At 41.0% G+C, this 13,490-nt stretch overlaps 1 long non-coding RNA gene across 1 annotated transcript; it reads left to right on the top strand.

Annotated features, from left to right (window-relative positions):
- Positions 1 to 987: 987 nt before the first annotated feature.
- Positions 988 to 12,797, top strand: LOC120514870. The gene is made up of 3 exons (XR_005630530.1): positions 988 to 1,076; positions 11,049 to 11,154; positions 11,785 to 12,797. It is a non-coding gene; the product is annotated as an uncharacterized LOC120514870 (long non-coding RNA).
- Positions 12,798 to 13,490: the final 693 nt, after the last annotated feature.

Here is a 13,490-nt window from a genome sequence, read left to right as displayed (position 1 = left end):
TGTAATGCCGTCATTGATATCTGCGCAGTCAGCAGCCAATTTGGTCACTCACTCGTCTGCTGAACTGTGTTGGCTCAAAGCGTAAAACCAGTTGTTTCTGCTACAACATTAAGGTGTGCTGACGTGAGCTCAAATCCTAATTGGGGCTCGCATATGTTAAAATAAGGATTTTGTATAAAAAAGTTATGTAGTACTTGGTATAAGTTAACAAATATATTTTGGAGACATTATGAACGATTTACATGGGGCACCTTTTTCCTTGGTGTGGAATCGTGTCCACCTAGAATCTGTAACAAATTGATGAGCATATTTTGTGTAAGGTAGCACGTATTATAACAATCCAGAATCTATTCTACTCCATGTCGATCATATCACAGAGGCTAAGAAACGCTTCACTAAAGCCGACGTGGTCATTAAACCAGTATATGCGCACGACACTCCACATTAAACGTTTTTACTATTCAGTGATTTCCAGATCTGTAGCTGATTTGTATTGTTGATTTCCAAAAAGCAATGTGAGTAAAAGTGTGTGCTGCATAGCAACTGTCTTTCAGCGCCATCAACAGTGTCTTATATATAAATATATATATTAGGGGGCTTTGCCCCCTGCTTGCTTCGCTTGCTAAACCCCCGGCCTGCACTATGCACTAGCCTCTTTGCAGTTCTGCTGCTCACGTATGGGGAAGTGGATGTACAATTTAAACAGATTGTTATTTTCATGGGAATTGTTACATATGCATTATAGACCTAACTACTTTACATTACAGAGATCGACCTATTGAGACCTTCACCTTTCTTTCTTTTCAGATATTGTGTGATGGGCACAGGTGTGCTGGTGACATAGCGGCTTTTTTGTGTCTTATTATTGTTTGGCTGCTAATTAAAGAAAAAGAAGCAACTAAGGAGCCTGAGTCAAGTGAATTAAAACTAAAGAAAAATAAGTAAAAAAAGCAGCACAAACTGGTCACTAATAAAGAAGATGATTAGAATGAAAACCTGCAGCCACTGGGGACTTCCAGGACCAGAGTTGGACAACCCTGCTCTACAGCATGATCAGAAAAGTCAGAGTATTTAAGGTATCGGTCTATTTGATAAGCATATTTTATAACATAAATGTTAATATAGAATTATAATTATTCTGTATTAGCATTTAGGTGAACCATTTATGAAATTAGTGAGAAGCATAAAAAATCATACAACATGCCAGTCATTTGTTTTTATATACGGTATATTATATTTTTACTGAAGTACTTAATTAAGAATTAATGGTCTTTATATACCTGGGGTCTTCTGTAGGAAATATATACAAAGTGGTTCATTTATCTTTTCAGTTAGAAATGAACTCACCAAAATAATGAATTAAAAAAAAAAAGTTTTTAAACTGGCAAAGATGACGTCAAGAAAAAAAGTTTTCATTTTCAATGATTTGTATTTTTAAAGTGCCTTGAGCATGGGAAAGGCGCTATATAAATAAAATGTATTATTATTATTATTATTATTATAAATATACAGCAGGTGGCATGGTTTCACAGTGGTAGTGCTGCTGCCTCTCAGTATCGCTTCCTGGGTCCTCCGTGCGTGGAGTTTGCTTGTTCTCCCCGTGTCTGCGTGGGTTTCCTCCCACAGTCCAAAGACATGCAGGTTAGGTCCATTGGTGATCCTACATTATCCTTGGTGTGTGTGTGTGTGCCCTATGGTGGGCTGGCGCCCTGCCCAGGGTTTGTTTCCTGCCTTGCACCCTGTGTTGGCTGAGATTGGCTCCAGCAGACCCCCATGACCCTGTGTTAGATATAGCGGGTTGGATAATGACTGACTGACTAAATATACAGCACTTCATATTATTATTATCCATCCATTATCCAACCCGCTATATCCTAACTACAGGGTCACGGGGGTTCTGCTGCTATACTTTAGGATATTTATCTCCACAAACTATGACTCGTGAGTAACAATTTTTAGGAAGTTCAAAACTAAATGCAAAGCGCGTTTGTGCCGACTTGAAGAAACTTTTGCAAAATTAATTGACAAGAGGCTGGCCTGCCCTTTCCGATTTTTGGTAGGCGTCACGAGCCGTGATTCACCAATTCTTGGTAGCAGACCGTGATCTCATTAGCCAATTCTTGGTAACCGAAACTGGTTGTGAGTGGTCAATTTTTGGTAGGCAATACAGGCTTTGATTGGCCCGTGCTTGGTAGTGTAAAGCGATCTGATTGGTTCTCGCCAAGAATTACATTGACTCATGGCTGCTTAGAGGGCACAGTGGCTGCAAGTGTTCATTCTAACCATCTTCTTCATTAGTTACCAGTTTTTGGTGCTGGTGCTTTGCTCTTTTTGTCCCCCTACTGGTGGTGTAGGGGGATTTTGATGTAGGATTATCCATCCATCCATTTTCCAACCCGCTGAATCCGAACACAGGGTCACTGGGGTCTGCTGGAGCCAATCCCAGGTCACAAGGCAAGAACCAATCCCGGGCAGGGTGCCAACCCACCGCAGGACACACACAAACACACACTAGGGCCAATTTAGATTCGCCAATCCACCTAACCTGCATGTCTTTGGACTGTGGGAGGAAACCAGAGCACCCGGAGGAAACCCACACAGACATGGGGAGAACATGCAAACTCCACGCAGGGAGGACCTGGGAAGCGAACCTGGGCCTCCTAACTGCGAGGCAGCAGCACTACCACTGCGCCACTGTGCCGCTGATGTAGGATTATACTGACTGAATTTTGTATGCGTTGCATGTGATTACATTGTAACACCCCACACGACACCTTCCTCTATTGTGTGCAATAATGTTGTAAATTATCACCAATGAGAATGTGATGATAAAACAAAGATAAGTAATATCTGCCTCTTTACCTGTTGCACATACACTCTTAAAAATCAAGTTGCCAGAGTGGTCCTTCAGAGTGATGTCAGAGGGGAAACATTTTTTGTTCCCAAAAGACCCATCCACATGTATATCCATAACATGCTCCATACAGTAAATAACCACAAACAGATGAAAATAGATTTGTGAGATACCAATGGACTATTGCTGCATACAGTCATATGAAAAAGTTTGGGAACCCCTCTTAATTCTTTCAATTTTTGTGTCTCATTGGCTGAGCTTTCAAAGTAGCAACTTCCTTTTAATAGATGGCATGACTTATGGAAACAGTAGGATTTCAGCAGTTACATTAAGTTTATTGGATTAACAGAAAATATGCATTTTGCATCATAACAAAATTAGACAGGTGCATAAATGTGGGCACCCCAACAGAGAGTTGACATCAATACTTTGGTGAGCCTCCTTTTGCTCCTTTGAGCCTCCAGACGCTGTCCTCCTGTAGCCTCTGATGAGTGTCTGGATTCTGGATGGAGGTATTTTTGACCATTCTTCATACAAAATCTCTCCAGTTCAGTTCAATTTGATGGCTGCTGATCATGGACAGCCTGCTTCAAGTCATCCCATAGATTTTCGATGATATTCAAGTCAGGGGACTCTGACGGCCATTCCAGAACATTGTACTTTTCCCTCTGCATGAATGCCTTTGTAGATTTCCAACTGTGTTTTGGGTCAATGTCTAGTTAGAATATCCAACCCCTGCTTAAGTAACTTTAACTTTGTGACCGATGCTTGAACATTATCCTGAAGAATTTGTTGATATTGGGTTGAATTTTTCTGACCCTCAACGTTAACAAGGCCCCAGTCCCTGAACTAGCTACACAGCCCCACAGCATGATGGAACCTCCACCATATTGGACAGTAGGTAGCAGGTGTTTTTCTTGAAATGTGGTGTTCTTCTTCCGCCCTGCAAAGTACTTTTTGTTATGACCAAATAACTCCATTTTTGTCTCATCACTCCAAAGCACTTTGTTCCAAAATGAATCTGGCTTGTCTAAATGAGCATTGGCATACAACAAGCGACTCTGTTTGTGGCGTGAGTGCAGAAAGGGCTTCTTTCTCATCACCCTGCCATGCAGATGTTCTTTTTGCAAATTGCGCTGAATTGTAGAACGATGTACAGATACACCATCTGCAGCGAGATGTTCTTGCAGGTCTTTGGAGGTGATCTGTGGGTTGTCTGTAACCATTCTCACAATCCTGCTCATATGCCGCTCCTGTATTTTTCTTGGCCTGCCAGACCTGCTGGGTTTAACAGCAACTGTGCCTGTGGCCTTCCATTTCCTGATTCCATTTCTTACAGTTGAAACTGACAGTTTAAACCTCTGAGATAGCTTTTTGTAGCCTTCCCCTAAACCAGGAGACTCAACAATCTTTGTTTTCAGATCTTTTGAGAGTTTCTTTGAGGATCCCATGCTGTCTGTCACTCTTCAGAGGAGAGACAAAGGGAAGGAAGCACAACTTGCAATTGGCCACCTTAAATACCTTTTACCACTCATGATTGGACACTCCTGTCTATGAAGTTCAAGGCTTAACGAGCTCATCCAACCAAGTAATCAGCATTGAGCAGTGACAGGCATTCAAATCAGCACAATGACAAAGGGACCCACATTTGTGCACAGCCAGTTTTTCACATTTGATTTAATTTCATAAAACTAAATACTGCAATACTAAAAATCTTTGTTCGGAAAAAACCCCAGTACTCAGATGTTCCTAGGAAATGAAAGACATACCACTGTTATCTTTTTTGTTGAAATGAGAGTCAATTATTATGCAGGCTGAGAGGGGTTCCCAAACTTTTCATATGACTGTAGGTACAGTAATAGGCTAAATTCAGATTTTTTAAATTTGTCCTGATAGGTTGTAAATAAGTGATGATCCATAAAATACCATTAAAGAACCAGCATTTGCAAGAGTGTAACGGGAGAGGTTTAAAGAACAAGATAATAAATCACAGTTACAAACACATGGATGAGGTGGGAAACAAAGCTGGTGGAGATGTGAATGAATAAGGAGACATGAACTCTTTAAATGGTTGAATCACTCTCTCACCTCTGTTATAACAACATAAAACATATATACTGTACAATATAAACTAATATACAGCAAGCAGAAGCATGAAATAACTTACTGTTGTTCAGTATTCAGTAAGTCCAAACTATTGACAATACTGAAGAATCGAACATATTATAAAATCAAACAGCAACATTTTCCCTCTAAAACAAAAATAGAAAGGTTTCATCAGATTATGTAGCACTGCATTTTTATAATTATCCCAGTCTTAATCTACTCTGACATAATTATGCCCTAGTCCAAAATGGTATGGGAAATCTTTTCCCAGAAAAGTCTTATTGAGCACAAATGTCTACTTTGGCCCAAAAGACATTCTTTGCTAGGCTTTGAATGAAATGGCTTCCTAGCAGTTTGCTACCGATTGAACCACTTTCAGTGGTGTGGTCCACAAAGAAAACATAATCCTTTTAATGCAGGCCTGGATCCTTCTAAATAACTACAGCCACTCTACTTTGTTTGTTGGGGGATAATGGCCTGTTCTCATTTAGATTGTTCTAATGTACCATTACCTGAAATGTGAAGCCTAGAGCTGTCACCATCACTCTCAACCAGTGAACATGCATTGAGGTTCCTAAAATATATGAACCCAAAAGAGTAGCTTATTCACTATTCAGCTGGCAGCCTACATGCACATTAACTACTGGTTATGTTTCACATCTCATCAGCTTTCTTTACACACACATCGGTAAGGTACATATTTAGAAAGAATGTTACATTTATAGCAGCGAGAGATAGCGGAGAGAACACATTTGCTCCTCACCCTCCATGTGTTCTGAATTTGCCATTGTAATTCCACAATTCATACTCATTTAATACAAATGAAAGTATAGAGTTGTGTACTAAAAAATGGATTTCAATTTTGACCTTAATTGAAATATTTAGTTGTTTTTAAAAGCTTTTAATTCTGATGCTGTAATCAATTTTAATACAGACTGTTAAACAAAAGGATAACAAGAAAAACAAGAGAATATTTCATATAAGGTCAAAATTTAGTTTTTAAATATGGGATTGTTTTTTTCTTAGTCTGATCCCATTTTTTATAAAATTAAAAACCGTTTTTGGTCTTACCTTTATTTGTAAACTAGCAAAATACCAAGGCTTCAAGAGAGCTAAGTACTGCCTTAAAATTTTTATTAAGAAGACAATTAAACCCTTTTAAAACTGAGGGAAAATATACCAGTAATTATTTGATAAGGATCTCTTTGTATGCCACGTTGTCAGTTCGGCCCTCCAGTTGTAATATGACCAAGCTGTAGCTGTGCGCTGAGCGTACTCTTGAGCATGCAACATACAGTTGGCCATGTGAACAATAATCTTGTTTCAAATCTCACAGCTTGGATTGCTGCTGTCATAATCGGTTTGAGTTTCATGGTTTGTTTCAATTACGACAGTATTTGTAGGACTTGTGTTGAAGAGACATTTGGCATCTGTCAAGCATTGTAAGTATGCAACCAGTTTCATTGATAACTTCACATCCAGCTTTTGAGAGTTTAAACATTTCTAAACATCAAAGTGTCCACTACTGAAATCGTCACCTGCGAATCTAAGATGTTTAAGAGGCATTGGCGGTTGTCCAAAGGTGTAAAATATTTGGCCATTTCGGTACACTTAAGCATTTCACTCTTCTAGTGCTCCTGTGTAGTATAATTATCTCCTGTACCATCATCAGTCCACACCTTGAACCTGTCCCAGTCATTCAATACATAAGACACAATGTTCCTCCGGATATCAAGAGTGAGCCTGATATGGCCGTGCAATATGTAACAAAGAAAATGGAAAAGGCAGGTGCCATCTCCAGGCATGGAAACCACTTGGTAAGTGACAGTTCTTTGATCGATGGTGATCACCTTGATAGACATGTTAATGGGGGTACGGTTGGAATGATAAAGGAAATGGGTACCTGAACAATGTAAAATAAGTCTAAAATACCTACACAATAACTATAATCGTAATAAATGAACAATAAAACAGCGGAGAAGCTGTGGATTAAATAAAACGGCTGTAGTTATCAGCAGGGAGACGTGAATACCGTGGCGAAACAATGAAGGGAATGTACAGACTGGAGCGACAGACAGCCTTATATAGGCAGGCAGCCAACAACGTGGGAGGCGTTGGAATGGGGGACCCAATGCCGCCTCACATGGTGACCGAGCTGCAGGCTATGGTCGATATATGTAATCGGGACCAAGGTCCCAGTAAATAGGATTCATTTAGCGTTGGGAACCCGCGTACCAAATTTCTTGAAGATGGGCCAATAGGTAACAAAGACCGTTGAAAAGTTCAATATGACGGCCGACAGTGGCATCATATCACCGAAATAAGTACCAAATTTCAGCCTTCTACCTACACGGGAAGTTGGAGAATTAGTGACATTGGAAAGTTCAATATGGCAGCTGACAGTGGACCAAGGAACGCCTTTTACCTCGGAAGCGTTCAAGGAGACTGCCAAGTTACTGAAAATCACACCACAAGGATGGGAGGGATTGGGAAATAAGTACGGGTTTATTGGATATTTTAAAGAGGGCTGGGAAGGGGAGGCACAGCCCTCCACTAATATTTTACATTGGTTTCGGTTAGCTGACCGGGGTGATCGTCCGTGGCGACCCTACAGACTCCGGAGGCAAAGAAAGTAGAAGTGGAACTGGAAATCAAGCGAATGCTGGCACTAGGAGTAATCGAGGAAAGTAGTAGTCCCTGGTCCAGTCCCATCGTCTTGATTGCTAAGCCTGACGGCAGTTGGAGGTTTTGCAATGACTTCCGTCGGCTTAACCAAGTTTCCAGATTGATGCTTATCCCATGCCTCGCGTGGATGACCTCCTCGAGACTGGGACCAGCCAAATTCTTGACTACACTTGACATGACAAAGGGGTACTGGCAGTTCCTTTAACGGAGTCGCGAAGGAAAAACGCGTTTAGCACTCCTAGCGGACACTGGCAGTATCGTGTCCTTCCATTCGGGTTACAGGCGCCTGCGACTTTTCAGCGTCTGGTGGACAAAGTGCTCCGGCCCCATAACTCGTTCTGTGCTGCCTATCTGGATGGCGGTCATCTATTCCAGGAAGCGTTATGTACCTGAGCCGGAAACTGTTGGACAGGGAGACCAGGTACGCGGGCGGTGGAGAAAGAGGCTCTGGCGATCAAATGGGGTACTCAGCTGCGGTACTACCTCTTGGGTCGTGTTCACTCTGGTGACCTACAAGTACGCTCGTTCCGACACCAGCCTTTCTACCTACCGGGAAGTTGGAGACTTAGTGACATTGGAAAGTTCAATATGGCAGCTGACAGTGGCATCACACCACTGAAATAAGTACATACATTGGTTTCGGTTAGCGCAGGGAAGCCGCCTACCAAAGTTCGTGAAGATGGGGACATGAATAAGAAAGTTCAACATGGCGGACGCTGTTGACCGTTAGGACCGTTACGCGTAGAATTTCGAAATGAAACCTGCTTAACTTTTGTAAGTAAGCTGTAAGGAATGAACCTGCCAAATTTCAGCCTTCTACCTACATGGGAAGTTGGAGAATTAGTGATGTTGGAAACTTCAATATGGCGGCCGACAGTGGCGTCATACCACCGAAATAAGTACGTACATCGGTTTTGGTTAGCACAGGGAATCCGCCTACCAAATTTCGTGAAGATGGGGCCATAAATAAGAAAGTTCAACATGGCGGACGTTGTCGACCGTTATGACCATTACGCGTAGAATTTCGAAATGAAACCTGCTTAACTTTTGTAAGTAAGCTGTAAGGAATGAGCTTGCCAAATTTCAGCCTTCTACATACACGGGAAGTTGGAGAATTAGTGACGTGGTAAAGTTCAATATGGCGGCTGACAGTGGCGTCATACCACCGAAATAAGTATGTACATTGGTTTCGGTTAGCGCAGGGGAGCCGCCTACCAAATTTCGTGAAGATGGGGCCATGAATAAAAAAGTTCAACATGGCGGACATTGTGAAAATTAGTGACGCTGGAAAGTTCAATATGGCAGCCGACAGTGGCGTCATACCATCGAAATAATACATACGTCAGTTTCAGTTAGCGCATGGAATCCGCCTACCAAATTTTGTGAAGATGGGACCATAAATAAGAAAGTTCAACATGGCGGACGTTGTCGACCGTTATCGATCATTATGACCGTTACGTGTAGAATTTCGAAATGATACCTGCTTAACTTTTTTAAGTAATAATGTTATGAATGAGCCTGCCAAATTTCAGCCTTCTACCTAGACGGGAAGTTGGAGAATTAGTGACATTGGAAAGTTCAATATGGCGGCTGACAGAGGCGTCATACCACCGAAATAAGAATGTACATTGGTTTCGGTTAGCGCAGGGAAGCGGCCTACCAAATTTCGTGAAGATGGGGCCATGAATAAGAAAGTTCAACATGGCGGACATTGTTGACCGTTACACGTAGAATTTCGAAATTAAACCTGCTTAACTTTTTTAAGTAAGATGTAAGGAATGACCCTGCCAAATTTCAGCCTTCTACCTACACGGGAAGTTGGAGAATTAATGATGATTGGAAAATTCAATATGGCGGCCGACAGTGGCATCATACCACTGAAATTAGTACGTACATCGGTTTTGGTTAGCGCAGGGAAGCCACCTACCAAATTTCGTGAAGATGGGGTCAGCCTTCTACCTACACGGGAAGCTGGAAAATTAGTGATTATGGAAAGTTCAATATGGTGGCCGACAGTGGCGTCATACCATCGAAATAAGTACATTCATCGGTTTCGGTTAGCACAGGGAAGCCGCCTACCTAATTTCGTGAAGATGGTGCCATAAATAAGAAAGTTCAACATGGTGGACGTTGTCGACCGTTATCGACCGTTATGACCGTTACTTGTAGAATTTCGAAATAAAACCTGCTTAACTTTTGTAAGTGAGCTGTAAGGAATAAGCCTGCCAAATTTCAGCCTTCTACCTACACGGGAAGTTGGAAAATTAGTGATGAGTGAGTGAGTGAGTGAGTGAGTCAGTCAGTCAGTCAGTCAGTCAGTCAGTCAGTCAGTCAGTGAGGGCTTTGCCTTTTATTAGTATAGATGAAGTCCACGCGCCTAACCTTCTCCATGAAAATCTCAGTCACTTTCTTTTAAAAGTCCTCCTTATTTCCCTTTAGTTTTAAAAATCATTATCTTCGATTTCTGCAGTGAGTCGGAACAAAAAATAAAAATAAACGGACCGCTGCAGTGCACTTGACTTTCTGATATCGCTAACTTATTGGCACCTCTGTGTAGAAGAACAGAAGCAACGAACACCTGTTGGACTCACATGCGCCCCCTTGGGGACGGCACAGTACTGTCTTCCTCACCTTGAGCCTTCTCACTGCAGTTTTATGTCCAATCAGAAAGACTAAATATGTCACACACACTCTTTATTAAAGATATTAGCCAGATTGTGGAAAGTCAGGGTGTATAATAAACGTGTCTGGAAACCTTATATTTGTGACACACAGAGAGACAGCGACAGGCATGCGCCAATCGCAGGCATCAACCCCATCAGTGTGTGAGGAGAGTGCAGTCCGAGGTGAGGTGAGGCTCGTCGCTGCTGCACCTCACGTTTCTCCCCTGTATTTGAACAGTAAATGTGCTAATTCAGCAATTTTTGACTATAAAAATGATCACAATTATTGGAGTCATACAAAAAACAAATTTATAGCACAGACCAGTGGACACATTTATGTTATCATTATTAGTATTTTTCACTTTTCATGATGACAGGTAAGCCTCCCCGGACTGTACGTCCCTTCTCTCAACCTACCCCCAGTTCATAAAAATACTTATTTAAAGACTGAAAACAAAAAGAGAAACCACTAAAATTTTAAGGAGCCCAACCAACCCATTTAACCAAAGATAGAAGAATATAAATAATGGGAAAACCGAACATGCAAAACAGAAATGATATAGCAAAACCCTGATCTGCCAGGTTTTCATTTCCTCTATTACACATCTCTTGTATCTTTTTGCCATTGCATTTTGTTTTCTTCTGTTTCATTTTGCATTTGCTTTGATGGCTTTGTTGAGTGGATGGGTTGTTGGTTATTTAGGTTTTCTGTTAATTGTTTGCTTTTTATTTGACTTTAGTCTGCTAGAGTGTTTTTTAGGTATGTGCCAGTGATCATGAGTCCTGTGCTGTGTTTCCAGTCCCTATGTTAGTGGCACAAATCATCATGCAGTTGTCCCACTACAGGTAACCTGTTTCTTTCAGTTTCTTTTGACTGTTTTCAGTTTGTTTGCTATAACTAATCTGTATAATTCTTTATGAAATGTTTGGAATTATGTTCTTTCTGGTTTTTCACAATTGCCCCTCATATTGACCTTGTGTAAAGGTATTACAGGAAAGGTATGTAAAGAATACTCCTCCACATATTTTTATCTTTTTTCTTACCCTGTCTTGGTAGTTCTGGAAATAATGGGCTCCAGTGGTGTTCGGCTCACATCTTCATTTTGCCTGTCTAAAAACAAACAAAACAAATTCCATCGTAAAACTCTGTACTAGAAAGACCAGGTATTTCTCCGCTGCACAATTCTCTGCTGAGAAAGATTCCTGGCTATTGTTGTTCAACTCACCCCTTGTGCTTCTCTGTTATTTGTAGTTTTGTTAGTCCTTTGATCCTTTAGTATTGCACTTTTGGTTCTTGAAGTTTGCTTTTATCTTTGGTTTCCCTCTTTGTTTGCTGTAGACTTGATTTTTGTAGTAATTAAGGCAGTACTGTTATGCATGCATGATGATGTTAGAGGACCATCTTACAGGCTCAACAAGACAAGAGACAAGAGAGGGGGATGCCACTAACATCATCACCTTCTTCTTTTTCCACAGTGCCAAGAAGCTGCCCAGTGATGGCGTTTGACCCCAACCCTTCAGATCCATGCCCTAAAACCCTGGATTTCCCAAAAAGAGCGTCATTACTGGCTTGGGAAACCTCTGGACGGAGCTCCACTAGCAGCGACAGCTTCCAGAACTTTATTTAATGGAAGTCCCATATACAGGACATACACCAAAAAGCATATTTTTCTTTTTTGTTTATTAGCTTTGTCCTCAAACAATAATAGGGATGAACCAGTTGTCACCCCAAAATTTCACTGTCTGCAGAGCTGTCATTCTTGCACCCAGCCACAGTATATATTATAGCAATCATCTGTATGGAACAACTAAGAAAGAAGGATAATTGGATTGGATTGAAATAACAAAAAAGTAAAAAGTTTTATTCTTCTTAATGGTTAAAATAAAATAAAAAAGCCACACACAATAGTGTGTTTAGCAATATTTCAATAAGAAAAGAAAAAGGTTGTAACTATTTACATCACTGGCTAAGGGATAATTTGTCTGAGTATCATGTATTTGTGTTAAAGATCTGAACTTATCACTGGAGACCAGAACATGTCTTAGCATGACATATATACAGGTCGAGGTCATTTCATCTCAAGCACTTGGAGAAAGAGGATGGCAAACATGTCGAACTGTGAGTTTACCTAGAAAGTGACAAATTGGAAGCATCTGTTGTGAACTGGAGTCCCAAAGCACCCAAATTAAAAAAATAAATAAATAAACTTGCTTAACTACTTCAAATATAGCCCACTAGAGGGTGATATACTGCCAAACACCAGCTAGATAAACAGGCAAACACAGAAACTGCATAAGAAAAAGAAAAAGGATTTATTTTTCACAGAAATGTTATGCCACACCGTTAAGCTCTGTAGGACCTCCACACAGCGCATCCTGTAATGGCGCCTTCATGTGCCAAAAAGTAGAGGCCATAAATATGGAAGATCATTCAGGTATGGTTAATGTTATAGTCCAGGGGTGGCAAACTCCAGGCCTGGAGTGCCGCAGTGGCTGCAGGTTTTCATTCTTACCATCTTCTTAATTAGTGACAAGTTTTTGCTGCTGATTACTTCTTTTAATTCACTTGACTCAGGCCCCATAGTTGTTTCTTTTTCTTTAATTAGCAGCCAAACAATAAAGAGACACAAAACAAGTCACCACATGACCAGATCCCATGTGCCCATTACACAATATCTGAAATTAAAGAGAGGTGATGGTCTTGATAAGGCTGATCTCTCAGGTCACCAAAACATTTTGACATTGGTGCTCTTAGAAAGAACAGAAAAACAACAGTTTTCGAAGTGCGTGCTGTGGCAGAATGAGAGCAGCAGCAAGCCATTGAATTAAATAACGGCTTTAATGAACAGTAAGAATTGGCTTCTCATTAAGAAACTGGTTAGAGTGAAATTGGTTGGAGTTTGAAGCCCCAGTTTAGCTGGTCATCTTTTAGCTCGTTTCACATCTCATTTTTGCTTGGCTGTCATTTAATGAAGAAAGGAATCAATTCAGAGGACTGAACTCTCCTAACAGGGCTATTAAAGTGATAGGGAAAAAGTTAATTAGCAGTGAAAACTGGTCACTGATTAGGAAAAGGGTTAGAATGAAAACCTGCAGCCACTGCGACCCTCCAGGCCCGGGGCCTCATGTATAACGCCGTGCGTAGAACTCACACTACAACATGGCGTAAGCACAAAAGCCGA

The sequence above is a fragment of the Polypterus senegalus genome, chromosome 1, assembly GCF_016835505.1.
Source record: "Polypterus senegalus isolate Bchr_013 chromosome 1, ASM1683550v1, whole genome shotgun sequence".
Taxonomy (NCBI): Eukaryota; Metazoa; Chordata; class Cladistia; order Polypteriformes; family Polypteridae; genus Polypterus; species Polypterus senegalus.
This window is presented reverse-complemented; position numbering and strand designations above follow the sequence as displayed.